General features: G+C 41.3%; 1 long non-coding RNA gene across 1 annotated transcript; it reads right to left on the bottom strand.

Annotated features, from left to right (window-relative positions):
- Positions 1 to 2,785: 2,785 nt before the first annotated feature.
- On the bottom strand, positions 2,786 to 8,583 carry LOC122802776. Its single transcript, XR_006364976.1, has 3 exons — positions 8,318 to 8,583; positions 5,618 to 5,759; positions 2,786 to 3,062 (listed from the first exon to the last, which is right to left on the bottom strand). It is a non-coding gene; the product is annotated as an uncharacterized LOC122802776 (long non-coding RNA).
- Positions 8,584 to 13,726: the final 5,143 nt, after the last annotated feature.

Here is a 13,726-nt window from a genome sequence, read left to right as displayed (position 1 = left end):
TTCCTATTAGTTAAATAGGAATTGAACCACTGTAAGGCTAGAGAGTCCAGCGAAAGAGATTTTAAGGTATCAAGGAGAAGTTGATGGTTGACCATGTCAAATGCCTTTGAGAGGTCTAGAAACAGTGGAAGCGAATAGGTTATTATTACGATTTTTATTTATGGTATCAGAGAAGGAAAGAAGGGCAGTAGTAGTGCTGTGGTAGGGTCTGAATCCATGTTGAGAGTCTACAAGCAGGTTGTTATTTAAGAGATAGTTTAGGAGTTGGTGGTGAATACAGCGTTCCATTATTTTGATAGAGGATAGGAGGCGATAGGTCTAAAATTGGATAGTTCATTAGAGTTTCCACCTTTGTGGAGTGGAATGATGTGGGAGATTTTCCAGCAGGATGGAATTTTGGATTCTGTTATGGTTCTGTTTATTAAGATGGATACTGGGTATGCTATTTCTTTGCAGCTAATTGAAGGAATTCAGCAGGAAGTTTGTCAGCGAAGGTGTACAGGGTTTTAGTTTAGACAGTAGTTTCTGTATATAGGTAGTTGAGACGGTTTCCAGTTTTAGTGTGTAGGTATTGCTGGGGATGGGAGTAGTTTGGAGGGTGGAGTCATAGAGCTTGCAAGTGAGTTAACAGTTTGAGAGAAGAAATTGTTAAAGGTGTTGGCTATGATGTTAGGTTGTTCTTGTGCTAAGCTAGCTGGGGTAGGTGTTTTGGTATTGCCTGGATGGAGAAGTTTATTAATTCCTGACCAGATTTTTTTGGGTTTTGGTTTTGGTTTTGTTGGTATTGGAAGTTATAGTTTTTTTTATCTAGGGTGACAAGTTTCTTTGTTTTGTTTCTTAGATGTTTGAAGGTCTGATGGTCAGTGGGGTTTTAGTGGATCTCCATATTGACCATGATTTATTTCTCATTCTCATAGTTTGTTTAGTAGTAGCAGAGAGCCAAGGAGCTGCTTTGGATCTGATTTTAACTAGTCGGGATGGTGCATGTTGGTTTAGAATTTGTAAGAAGGTATTGTTGAAATGCATTACTGCATCATCTATTGGGAGGTATTTTAGTGTAGACCAGTTATATTGTTTGAGTTCAGTTTGAAAGGATGACAGATTGAATGCTGTTCTATTATATTTGGTCCGATAAATAGGTTGTTTAGGGATGTTGCATTTTGTTTTTGTGATAAAGGTAAGGAGGTGGTCACTAATATTGTCCGGGAGTATGCCTGTATTATAGGAGAGGGGATTGTTGTTGGTTAGTATCCAGTCTAGGATTGTTTGTTTGTGGGTGGATTTGTTTATTCTAGTAGGAGAGTTAATGGTTTGGTGAAAGTTAAAGAGGTTAAGGTGTATGGTGGGTTTGGGGGATATGCAGGAGTTCCAGTCGACATTAAAGTCACCTAGGATAATGGTTTCCTGGGGGAAGGTGCTAGAGATCCAGCAAAGGATATTTTCTAGGGTGTGGATGTTCTTGCCTGGGGGGATGTAGGAACATATTATGTTTATAGATTTGGTTGTGTTGATTTGGAGTTTGGTACATAGCATTTCAGCATTTCCTGGTGTGGGGGGGAAGGAGTTAATTAAAGTTAGCTGAAGTTGGGATTTAAACAGGAGGGCCACCCCTCCACCTTTTTTGTTAGTGGTCTAGTCTTAAGGTACTATATCCTGGGGTGAATTCATTGTCTTTTGTAGTAGGTTTAAGCCAGGTTTCTGTGAGGCATAGGATATCAAAGGCATAGAAATCAATTAAGGCATGGAGTTGAGTGATTTTGTTGTTAATGCTACGGATATTAAGATGAGCAATTGAGAGGGAGTCTGAGGAAGAGTGTGGGTTAGCGTAGGTGGTAGTTTGTATTAGAGGGCTTGGGTTTTGGGGGGTGTTGGGGCCAGGGTTGGGGTGGATATCTCCATAAATAAGTAAAGGAGTTTGTGGTGGTTGTAGGGGTTTTGTATATTTGAGTGATATTGGAATGAGTCTCTTAGAGGTAGTAAGTTGGTAGTGGTGGGCTTTATGGAAGAGAGGGAGATAGGGACAGGTTGTTAGTATGTTAATGTGTGCTAGTTTGGGTAGGGGAAGTGTAGTAGTAGTATCTTTGTTTGAAGATGGAGTTTGTAGTAGTATGAGATTTTCATAGGAGGTAAGGGTGTAGTAGAAAAGTAGAATGTTTAGGAGAAGGAGAGGTGAGAGAAATTTTAGGGTAGAGGGCATAGTTATATAGAGTAGGAGGTTAGAGTTAATAGGGTAGTAGGGAAATAGGAGGTAAGGTATCAAGAGAGGGTGTGGTGTAGGAAGTGAGGTATAAGATAGTGGATATAATGGAGAAAATGTTATAGGTTGGTGGGTAATTAGGGGGTGTGTCTAGGGAAGTATAAAGGTAGGACCCCTGGGGGTGGGTGGGAATTGGGGGTAGGGAGGGGAGCGGAGTGAGCGTAGCGAACGGAGCGGGGAACAACAAGACAACCAGTAGCAGAAAACAATCAGTCAGGAGGTAGAGAATAGGTGGAAGAGTAAAGGTGGGTTAGAAAGGTAGGGAAGACTTGTGTGGGGTTAGTAATAAAATGCTGTAAAGTGTAGAAAAAGATGGGTATACGAAAGAAAGAAAGAAAAACAAGATAGAAATCAGGTTGAACATTAAGAAGAGCAGTATGAATTACTAAAGATGGTGAGAGTAGGAGAATGAGATGACAAGAGCGCCACCTAGTGGCCAGGTAAAAGAGAGAAATAAAACAGATAAGTGAAACTGGAGGAAAAGTAAGTATGAGTAGCAGGATGCAGGGAGGTCAGGGTAAAGGCAGTAGAGAGATGTGACCGAGAGGGGAAGGAGGCAAAAACTACAACTAAAGATAGGGGGGGGGGCTGCTGGTTTACCTGGGTAGGGTAAAACAAATGTCCCAGTGAGTAGTATTTAGTTAATCCAGTAATAGGACATACTTTCAACAATTATCAGGGAGGACAGTCCTTGCTTTTAGGGATGTAGCGTCCTATTCAGGATACTGGAGAATGTTGAGATGTCCACAGGGCCTCTTAGGTTAAATTATGGATGGGAACCCTGGTGCACAATCTGTGTAGTGAGCTATAGGTAAAGAGAAGAGAGAGAAACAAGCACAGGGGAGAGAATTGGTTATTTAGTGATATTAAAGTACATAACATTTAGCAAAATCCCTAGTAAAACATCAGCAGAGAGGTGTAATAATCAGAACATTCATACATTCACTAGGTTGCAAAGTATCAGAGAGCAGTCCTTATTTCTAGCGTGCACACTTAGACACTACAGACTAAGTGGACTAAAATGCCAGTACAATAATTCCTCAAAGCACATTACATTTAGCAGTACCCCATTTAAATAAACAGCAGTGGTGCTTACAAAGGCAGTATATGTTAGCGTACGGTAGTAAGAGAGCAGGTCCTTATCTTAGCGAGTTCACTTAGTGACTAGAGTCTAAGACGCCATTACAAATATACACCAGCAGAAAAGTTCAAAGATGTAAAACAGTAATATAATGTGATAAACAGAAACCAGCAGAGGAGCTTTACACTAAGTCATGATCAAAAATGCATCGTATATGATTAATGAACACCTGTATATATTGAGACAGGAGTATTACAGCACTAGAGCTCCAGTGGGAGAGCACGTGGAGTCAAGCCTGGGGGGGGCAGCACTATCGGAATGAAGCAGCAAGGAGAGTGGGGTTGCCTCGTGGAGGTGGAGGGGCCAAGGCCAAGTAAATAGGGTTAAAAAGCTAGAGAAAAAAAGCTGCAGATGGCACTTTAAGTTATCCCTTAAGGTTCCGCTTATTACTAGCGGCAATGGAGCACTACAGTGTATGGCCAGATTAGAATGACTCAAATACTAGAGAGTAGGGTTGCCTCGTGGAGGTGGAGGGGCCAAGGCCAAGTAAATAGGGTTAAAAAGCTAGAAAAAAAGCTGCAGATGGCACTTTAAGTTATCCCTTAAGGTTCCGCTTATAACTAGCGGCAATGGAGCACTAGAGTGTATGGCCAGATTAGAATGACTCAAATACTGCGTTGAAGTGCACGGGATATATAAGTGCAGCAACAGAATGGAGCAGAGCTTCTGGCAGAGAAGTTATACACATAGGCTCGTTATGGGAGCGTTAGTTACAGATTGTACTAGCAAAGGTTTAAATAGCAGCAACAACCCGTCGGAGTAAGCGCGTTTGGTCTGGATACTCAATAAAGTAATGAGGCAGGGGAATCACACAGGCTTCAGGCAGAGAAGTTAATCTCTAAGTACGCATAGGTGCGTTATGGGAGTTTAAGTCACGGAGTGTAGTACCAAGGGTTAAAAATAGGAGCAACACCCGAGCGGAGTTCACCGCTATCTGGGCTGGATGCTTAGTGAAATAGAGAGGTAGGGAATGGTTCAGGTGTCAACATATAACAAGTAAGGCGCTGTGAAATAATTAAAGGCAAAAGGGAGTAGTCCTGAAATAGCGCAGATAGCGCTTAAATGGCAGATAAAAAGCAGGGAGATAATCACTTTAAGAAGCGACCAGGTAGGAAGGAGAGTTAAGTGTGGAAAACCGCTTACACGGTCCCAGGGTGGTAATGGCGTTCCACGTGTTCTGCAGTGGCGTAATTAGTGATAGTACAGCAGCACAGGTAAAACAGTTATTGCAACATAGTAAGGGACAGCATTATCAAACTGATATTTCAACAGAGAATTAAAGCAAAGTAAATCCAAAAAAAAAACCGTAAGCTACAGTTAGCGACAACATCCGTGATAACAATACAGCATTTAAAAACAGTACTCACATGCAAGAAGACAGGGATCTACCCTTAGGACCAAGGAGACTCAGCAGCCCACCTAGGGATAACCTATAGGGGGGAAACGGCTGTGGGATGGGTAATTTATACTATGGAAACGGAAGTAGAGTAGGAGGGGGAGGGGACAGGTTAAGGGAAGGAGGTAAGAAGGTACAGAAGAATCTGTGTAGCAGATGCTAAGAAGGGGAGGAGACAGGGAAGTGAAAACACACTAAGGAAGGTATCAGAGATGGGCAGATAGGGAGAGAATATAAGAATAAGTTAAAGGGAGGGATAGACAGATGAGATAAAAAGGAGAAAAGAGGGGAAGGGGGCCAAGTGTGTGAAGGTAGGGCGGGCAGGAAGTAGCTGGTGCCACGAACAAGACAACCAGTAGCAGAAAACAATCAGTCAGGAGGTAGAGAATAGGTGGAAGAGTAAAGGTGGGTTAGAAAGGTAAGGAAGACTTGTGTGGGGTTAGTAATAAAATGCTGTAAAGTGTAGAAAAAGATGGGTATACGAAAGAAAGAAAGAAAAACAAGATAGAAATCAGGTTGAACATTAAGAAGAGCAGTATGAATTACTAAAGATGGTGAGAGTAGGAGAATGAGATGACAAGAGCGCCACCTAGTGGCCAGGTAAAAGAGAGAAATAAAACAGATAAGTGAAACTGGAGGAAAAGTAAGTATGAGTAGCAGGATGCAGGGAGGTCAGGGTAAAGGCAGTAGGGAGATGTGACCGAGAGGGGAAGGAGGCAAAAACTACAACTAAAGATAGGGGGGGGGGCTGCTGGTTTACCTGGGTAGGGTAAAACAAATGTCCCAGTGAGTAGTATTTAGTTAATCCAGTAATAGGACATACTTTCAACAATTATCAGGGAGGACAGTCCTTGCTTTTAGGGATGTAGCGTCCTATTCAGGATACTGGAGAATGTTGAGATGTCCACAGGGCCTCTTAGGTTAAATTATGGATGGGAACCCTGGTGCACAATCTGTGTAGTGAGCTATAGGTAAAGAGAAGAGAGAGAAACAAGCACAGGGGAGAGAATTGGTTATTTAGTGATATTAAAGTACATAACATTTAGCAAAATCCCTAGTAAAACATCAGCAGAGAGGTGTAATAATCAGAACATTCATACATTCACTAGGTTGCAAAGTATCAGAGAGCAGTCCTTATTTCTAGCGTGCACACTTAGACACTACAGATTGAGTGGACTAAAATGCCAGTACAATAATTCCTCAAAGCACATTACAATTAGCAGTACCCCATTTAAATAAACAGCAGTGGTGCTTACAAAGGCAGTATATGTTAGCGTACGGTAGTAAGAGAGCAGGTCCTTATCTTAGCGAGTTCACTTAGTGACTAGAGACTAAGACGCCATTACAAGTATACACCAGCAGAAAAGTTCAAAGATGTAAAACAGTAATATAATGTGATAAACAGAAACCAGCAGAGGAGCTTTACACTAAGTCATGATCAAAAATGCATCGTATATGATTAATGAACACCTGTATATATTGAGACAGGAGTATTACAGCACTAGAGCTCCAGTGGGAGAGCACGTGGAGTCAAGCCTGGGGGGGGCAGCACTATCGGAATGAAGCAGCAAGGAGAGTGGGGTTGCCTCGTGGAGGTGGAGGGGCCAAGGCCAAGTAAATAGGGTTAAAAAGCTAGAGAAAAAAAGCTGCAGATGGCACTTTAAGTTATCCCTTAAGGTTCCGCTTATTACTAGCGGCAATGGAGCACTAGAGTGTATGGCCAGATTAGAATGACTCAAATACTAGAGAGTAGGGTTGCCTAGTGGAGGTGGAGGGGCCAAGGCCAAGTAAATAGGGTTAAAAAGCTAGAGAAAAAAAGCTGCAGATGGCACTTTAAGTTATCCCTTAAGGTTCCGCTTATAACTAGCGGCAATGGAGCACTAGAGTGTATGGCCAGATTAGAATGACTCAAATACTGCGTTGAAGTGCACGGGATATATCAGTGCAGCAACAGAATGGAGCAGAGCTTCTGGCAGAGAAGTTATACACATAGGCTCGTTATGGGAGCGTTAGTTACAGATTGTACTAGCAAAGGTTTAAATAGCAGCAACAACCCGTGCGGAGTAAGCCGCCGTTTGGTCTGGATACTCAATAAAGTAATGAGGCAGGGGAATCACACAGGCTTCAGGCAGAGAAGTTAATCTCTAAGTACGCATAGGTGCGTTATGGGAGCTTAAATCACAGAGTGTAGTACCAAAGGTTTAAATAGGAGCAACACCCGAGCGGAGTAAGCCGCCGTTTGGGCTGGATGCTTAGTGAAATAGAGAGGTAGGGGAATGGTTCAGGCGTCAACAAGTACCAAGTAAGGCGCTGTGAAATAATTAAAGGCCAAGGGGAGTAGTCCTGAAATAGCGCAGATAGCGCTTAAATGGCAGATAAAAGGCAGGGAGATAATCACTTTAAGAAGCGACCAGGCAGGAAGGAGAGTTAAGTGTGGAAAACCGCTTACACGGTCCCAGGGTGGTAATGGCGTTCCACGTGTTCTGCAGTGGCGTAATTAGTGATAGTACAGCAGCACAGGTAAAACAGTTATAGCCACATAGTAAGGGACAGCATTATCAAACTGATATTTCAACAGAGAATTAAAACAAAGTAAATCCAAAATAAAAACCGTAAGCTACAGTTAGCGACAACATCCGTGATAACAATACAGCATTTAAAAACAGTACTCACATGCAAGAAGACAGGGATCTACCCTTAGGACCAAGGAGACTCAGCAGCCCACCTAGGGATAACCTATAGGGGGGAAACGGCTGTGGGATGGGTAATTTATACTATGGAAACGGAAGTAGAGTAGGAGGGGGAGGGGACAGGTTAAGGGAAGGAGGTAAGAAGGTACAGAAGAATCTGTGTAGCAGATGCTAAGAAGGGGAGGGCACAGGGAAGTGAAAACACACTAAGGAAGGTATCAGAGATGGGCAGATAGGGAGAGAATATAAGAATAAGTTAAAGGGAGGGATAGACAGATGAGATAAAAAGGAGAAAAGAGGGGAAGGGGGCCAAGTGTGTGAAGGTAGGCGGCAGGAAGTAGCTGGTGCCACGAACAAGACAACCAGTAGCAGAAAACAATCAGTCAGGAGGTAGAGAATAGGTGGAAGAGTAAAGGTGGGTTAGAAAGGTAGGGAAGACTTGTGTGGGGTTAGTAATAAAATGCTGTAAAGTGTAGAAAAAGATGGGTATACGAAAGAAAGAAAGGAAAACAAGATAGAAATCAGGTTGAACATTAAGAAGAGCAGTATGAATTACTAAAGATGGTGAGAGTAGGAGAATGAGATGACAAGAGTGCCACCTAGTGGCCAGGTAAAAGAGAGAAATAAAACAGATAAGTGAAACTGGAGGAAAAGTAAGTATGAGTAGCAGGATGCAGGGAGGTCAGGGTAAAGGCAGTAGGGAGATGTGACCGAGAGGGGAAGGAGGCAAAAACTACAACTAAAGATAGGGGGGGGGGCTGCTGGTTTACCTGGGTAGGGTAAAACAAATGTCCCAGTGAGTAGTATTTAGTTAATCCAGTAATAGGACATACTTTCAACAATTATCAGGGAGGACAGTCCTTGCTTTTAGGGATGTAGCGTCCTATTCAGGATACTGGAGAATGTTGAGATGTCCACAGGGCCTCTTAGGTTAAATTATGGATGGGAACCCTGGTGCACAATCTGTGTAGTGAGTTTCAACAATTATCAGGGAGGACAGTCCTTGCTTTTAGGGATGTAGCGTCCTATTCAGGATACTGGAGAATGTTGAGATGTCCACAGGGCCTCTTAGGTTAAATTATGGATGGGAACCCTGGTGCACAATCTGTGTAGTGAGTTTCAACAATTATCAGGAGGGACAGTCCTGCTTTTAGGGATGTAGCGTCCTATTCAGGATACTGGAGAATGTTGAGATGTCCACAGGGCCTCTTAGGTTAAATTATGGATGGGAACCCTGGTGCACAATCTGTGTAGTGAGATGCAAGAAGACAGGGATCTACCCTTAGGACCAAGGAGACTCAGCAGCCCACCTAGGGATAACCTATAATGTTAGTTTGACTAAGAATAAAACTCTAAAATGGGCAGCTTTTGAAACAATTGATAGCATCATCCTTAGTTTTAGGATTACCAAACTATAACAACCAGTTTATTCAAACTGTAAATTGTAAGCAAGGCTATATGACATCAGTGTTGACACAGCAACATGGGGACAAACAACGCCCCATAGCTTATTATTCATCACAGTTAGATCCAGTGGCGCGGCCTTTGCCCCACTGTGTACAAGCAATAGTTGCAGCTGCAATGGCAGTGCAGGCTTCAGCCTCAGTAGTATTATTTCACCCTCTCACATTGAGAGTGCCTCATGCAGTCGCAATTATTTTACTGCAAGAAAAAGTAGCATATCTTTCTCCAGCTAGGCATCTTTCCTGTATGACCATTCTGTTGGGCCAACCTCATATGACAATTCAACGATGCACAACTTTGAATCCGTCAACTTTGCTTCCAACCCCTGTAGATGGCAAACCGCACTGCTGCCTGCAGGAGATTGAGCAAAAGACACTACCTAGACAAGACCTTACGGATGTTCCCTTGGATGATGCCGAGGTGACATGCTATGTGGATGGTTCGTGCAGGAGGAGTCCTACAGGACAGAACCTAGTGGGGTATGCAGTCGTTTCAGATACTGAAACTTTAGAAGCAAAATCTTTGCCACACAACTTATCTGCACAAGCAGCAGAATTGATCGCCCTAACAAGGGCATGCACCTTAGTAAAAGGTAACAAAGTAAATATTTATACTGACAGTCAGTATACTTTTTCTACTGTATATGTTTTTGCGCAACAGTGGAAAAATAGAGGAATAATAACATCTACTGGTAAACCAATTAATCATGCGCAACTTATTTTAGACTTGTTAGATTCAATTCAGTTACCTAAGAAAATAGCTATTTGCAAATGCGTACTTCATACAAAACAACAGGATACAATTTCAAAAGGTAATGCACGGGCTGATACAGCTGCAAAGCAGGCAGCTTCAGCCACAGAAACTTTTCTTTTGAGCGAGGAATTACAACCCTCAGAGACTTTAGATTTACAAATGTTAAAAACAATGCAGACACTTACTACAAATCTTGACAAACAAAAGTGGATAAAACGAGGAGCAATCCTCGAAAAGGGACTGTACATCTCCAAGGAAAAGAAACCAATTTTGCCATTTAATTTATTTAGATATGCAGCATTGTTGAGCCATAGGCAGAGCCATGTCTCAACAGGGGGGATGGTACAGTTAGTGAATCGAGTGTTTACAACCTATGGGTTTACAATCTATACAAAAAAATTTTGTGCAGTATGCCATGTTTGTAACAAGCATCATGCACAAGGGGCATTGAAGCCTAAGCGAGGGGAATTTTCCAACACCACCATATCCGTTCCATACCATCTGTATGGACTTCATAGAATTGAATAAATGTGAGAATAAGAAATACTGTTTAGTTATTATAGACATGTTTTCCAAATGGGTAGAAGCGTTTCCAACTAAAAACCCAGATGCAGCTACGGTTGCAAAGGTCCTTGTTAAAGAAATTATTCCGAGATTTGGGATACTGGAAAAAATTTATAGTGATAACGGGACACATTTCGTGAACCAAACAATTCAGCAACTTAGTCGTTACTTTGGAATATCGTTAAAGAATCACTGTGCGTATCACCCCCAATCTGCAGGACTAGTAGAGAGGCACAATGGGGTACTAAAGAATAGACTTAGGAAATTGATAGAAGAAACACAGAAAAATTGGGTGCACTGTTTGCCTTTGGCACTGTTGAGTATGAGAACTGTTCCAAATGTAAAGGGATTAACTCCTTTTGAAACTTTGTTTGGGAGGGCATATTATACACCTCAGTGGAAACCTCTCATGTCTACAGAGCAGGAGGCTGACAGTTCACTTGCAGGATATATGAGGAGATTTTTGAATAACAAACTTTTGCAGTTAAATTCTGTTTCAGATAAAGAGCAACCGAAATCGGAAGCACCAGTAGCCCCAGGCACTTGGGTCTGAGTGAAGATTACGAAACGGAAGAATTGGAGCTCTCCGAAGTGGGAAGGTCCATACCAGGTACTGCTGTCAACACCCACCACAGTCAAAATTGCGGAACGAGCTTCTTGGATCCATTTGACACACTGTAAACTGGTTAAAACCTTTGAACTGGACAAAAACCTTGTTACTGTTGCACAACAAGAACAAAATGGCCAGGTACAGAGTGAGTAGAGACACTGAACAATTTCAGAAAAATTTGTACAATTGTTTTTGTTGCAATATTGATCACGCTGTTCTTTTTGCTGTGGCCATACTTTTTTCCTGCCACAAAGGTTAAACTAATTAGACGTAATGAACCAAACATAGACTGGTATCTGAACTTTAACACTTATCAGGCAATTACACGTGTATACGCAGAGACTTTCAATGTTTCGAACTGCTGGGTCTGTACGGCCATACCAACAGCATACGGAGGTTTGCTAATGACTGCTATCCCCCTAGGGGTCAATGAGACCTGGGAAAATCTGGTTTTTGACACAGTTGCTATTAAAGCACAAGATAAGGTAGCACTGTATTTGCCTGTGACACAAAAAGGAATTGTATGTTTTTATAAAAATGACTCCAATCCAAGTTGGGTGGAGTAAATGTAATGTTACTGTACAGAACAAATGTTATAGAAAACCAAATGATTTGAGTGGATCTTGTAGTACAGATTATGACTCATTGTTGAAATCTATGCATAAAACTCTTGATCAGGTACAGCACAACCCTGTACTTTTCAAACAGCTATCAGTGATAGATAAGAAAATGTTTCATGCAGGGCAGTCATTTCATAACAAAGTAATGACAAAAGTAGAGGACTGTTATTTTGTATGTGGGAAAAAGGCATATAAATGGTTACCTGAAAATTGGTCTGGCAGTTGTTTTTTGGGATACCTGGTTCCAGCCATCCGACACACTGCAGCCTTGCCTCAAGGGAGTATTCGAAATACTAGAGATGTAACCAAAAAGACTGTTAAAAAAACGGAGAATCCAGTGGGACTAATCAAAGCGGGGTGAAAAAAACATCGTAATGTGGGAACCAAACTTGTGCACATGGACTTGAGCGATGCTGTTATATCCTGGGCAGGTATATCACCCATGTATGACGGAGTTAAATCAATATGGGAACTGCGAAAACTGTCTAAACTTCTCAAAATAATGAGTAATGCAACATTTTCTGCCCTTGAACTGATAACTGATGAACTGAATGCCATGAGAACTGTAGTGCTTCAAAACCGAATGGCTCTTGACTTCACCCTAGCGGTGAGAGGTGGGACTTGCGCTTTAATCAAAGAAGAATGCTGTGCATTTATTCCTGACCATCAGCATGAGATAAACGATCATCTCGAGGTGATTCAGCAAGTGTTGGCCATGACCAAACCAGGCCCAAACCCTCTGACAGAGTTTTTTCAGAATGCCTTTGGGGGGTGGGGTTCCATCTTTATGAACATACTAATTGCTATTGGGGTAGGTTTACTCCTAATAGGAGCTTGTATTTGTTGCGGAATCCCCTGCATAAAGAAGTTAATTAAGGAATTCATAGATATATCCGTATCTGAAACTATGTATCAAAGTACTGAATTTGAAGAGCTGCTAGAATGTGAGAAGCTTTCATAGAAGTTTAAACTAAATGACTTTCTTAACTGCAAATCCTAAATGGAAGAGGTTAGGAAAAGAAGCAAACTGTTTATCCTTTTTTGAAAATAGAATAAAAAGTATTAACAGGAGGGAGATGTTAGAAAAATATGTATTAATATGTGTTTGCTTAATAACAAATTAATAATCAAGTGTTTTTAATATGCTTTTCATTCTATTTCTTATGCACTGTGATTTTATAAATTGAGTTTCATATGAGGCCGAAAATAATCCTTATTGAAACTGCAGCATGCTTACTGAAACTTGCAAATTGCCCTGTGACCTAGTAACTGCTAGCACAGCAATATTCTTGTTTATGCCTTGTGGAAATGTACTTGAAAAGCAGGTGTTAATCTGCTAGGTCAGAAGCATATGAATAGACAATATACCATTGAATAAATGTAATGATTCCAGACAGGCAGCCTTGCTCAGAGGATGGGAACCTCTGCAGCTGCAGTAGTTTAGAGATAAGTTAGACAAAGGCTTTTTAGAGAAATGAACTGCTAGCATTGTGTTCGATTTAGCTATAGTATCTTGAATGTAACATAACAAGTATCTAACTGAAAGTAACCAAGGCCATGTTGTTTTCCTCAGGATGTTTCACATAAAATTGTTTAAATCAGCAGAAAATCATGGGAAAGATGGTCAGCAGATGATGACCAAAAGGTGGTAATTCGTTACGTCAGCATGGTAGGACAGGATTAATTTGATAACCTATAAAAATGAATGCATTTCCTGTTTCTGGTTAGACAAACTCTGTATTAGCACGTTTTTGTCTCCTTGCTGCAAGATTAAAGTGCCTTAACCTAAACCTACAGTGTTTTGATCATTCTTAAAGTATATTTTTCCTTTGACAGAATCCATGTGTCTTGACTACATAAAACTGCAAGTCATAGCTGTTCCCAGCAGAATGGCATGTGAGAACTACAGCTTCATCATTTTGAATCTCTTCACCACCATAAGCAACTGGTTTTGCACACTTTACTGAATCAATTTTCTCACCAGTTCTTACTTTTGCAAACACTTGTGCTGCTATAACATTGCACTTGAATCCAGTGTCTACTTTAAGCTGTCCCATTAATCCAAACAATACAAAATATTTCACTCTTTGCTGCCAATTGATAATCTACTGTAGTAACTGTTTCATTAAATACAGAAACACTACCAACGTAGAAAGTTTGTTCACAGCTCACTATTTGATCAACTTGCTTCTTTGGATGCTCTCTTTTAATAAAAGTATGTGCCACTTTAG

The sequence above is a fragment of the Protopterus annectens genome, chromosome 5.part0 (genome assembly GCF_019279795.1).
Source record: "Protopterus annectens isolate FY-2018-M chromosome 5.part0, PAN1.0, whole genome shotgun sequence".
NCBI classification, from domain to species: Eukaryota; Metazoa; Chordata; order Ceratodontiformes; family Protopteridae; genus Protopterus; species Protopterus annectens.
The sequence above is the reverse complement of the archived record's forward strand: the minus strand, read 5'-3'. Positions and strand labels throughout refer to the sequence as shown.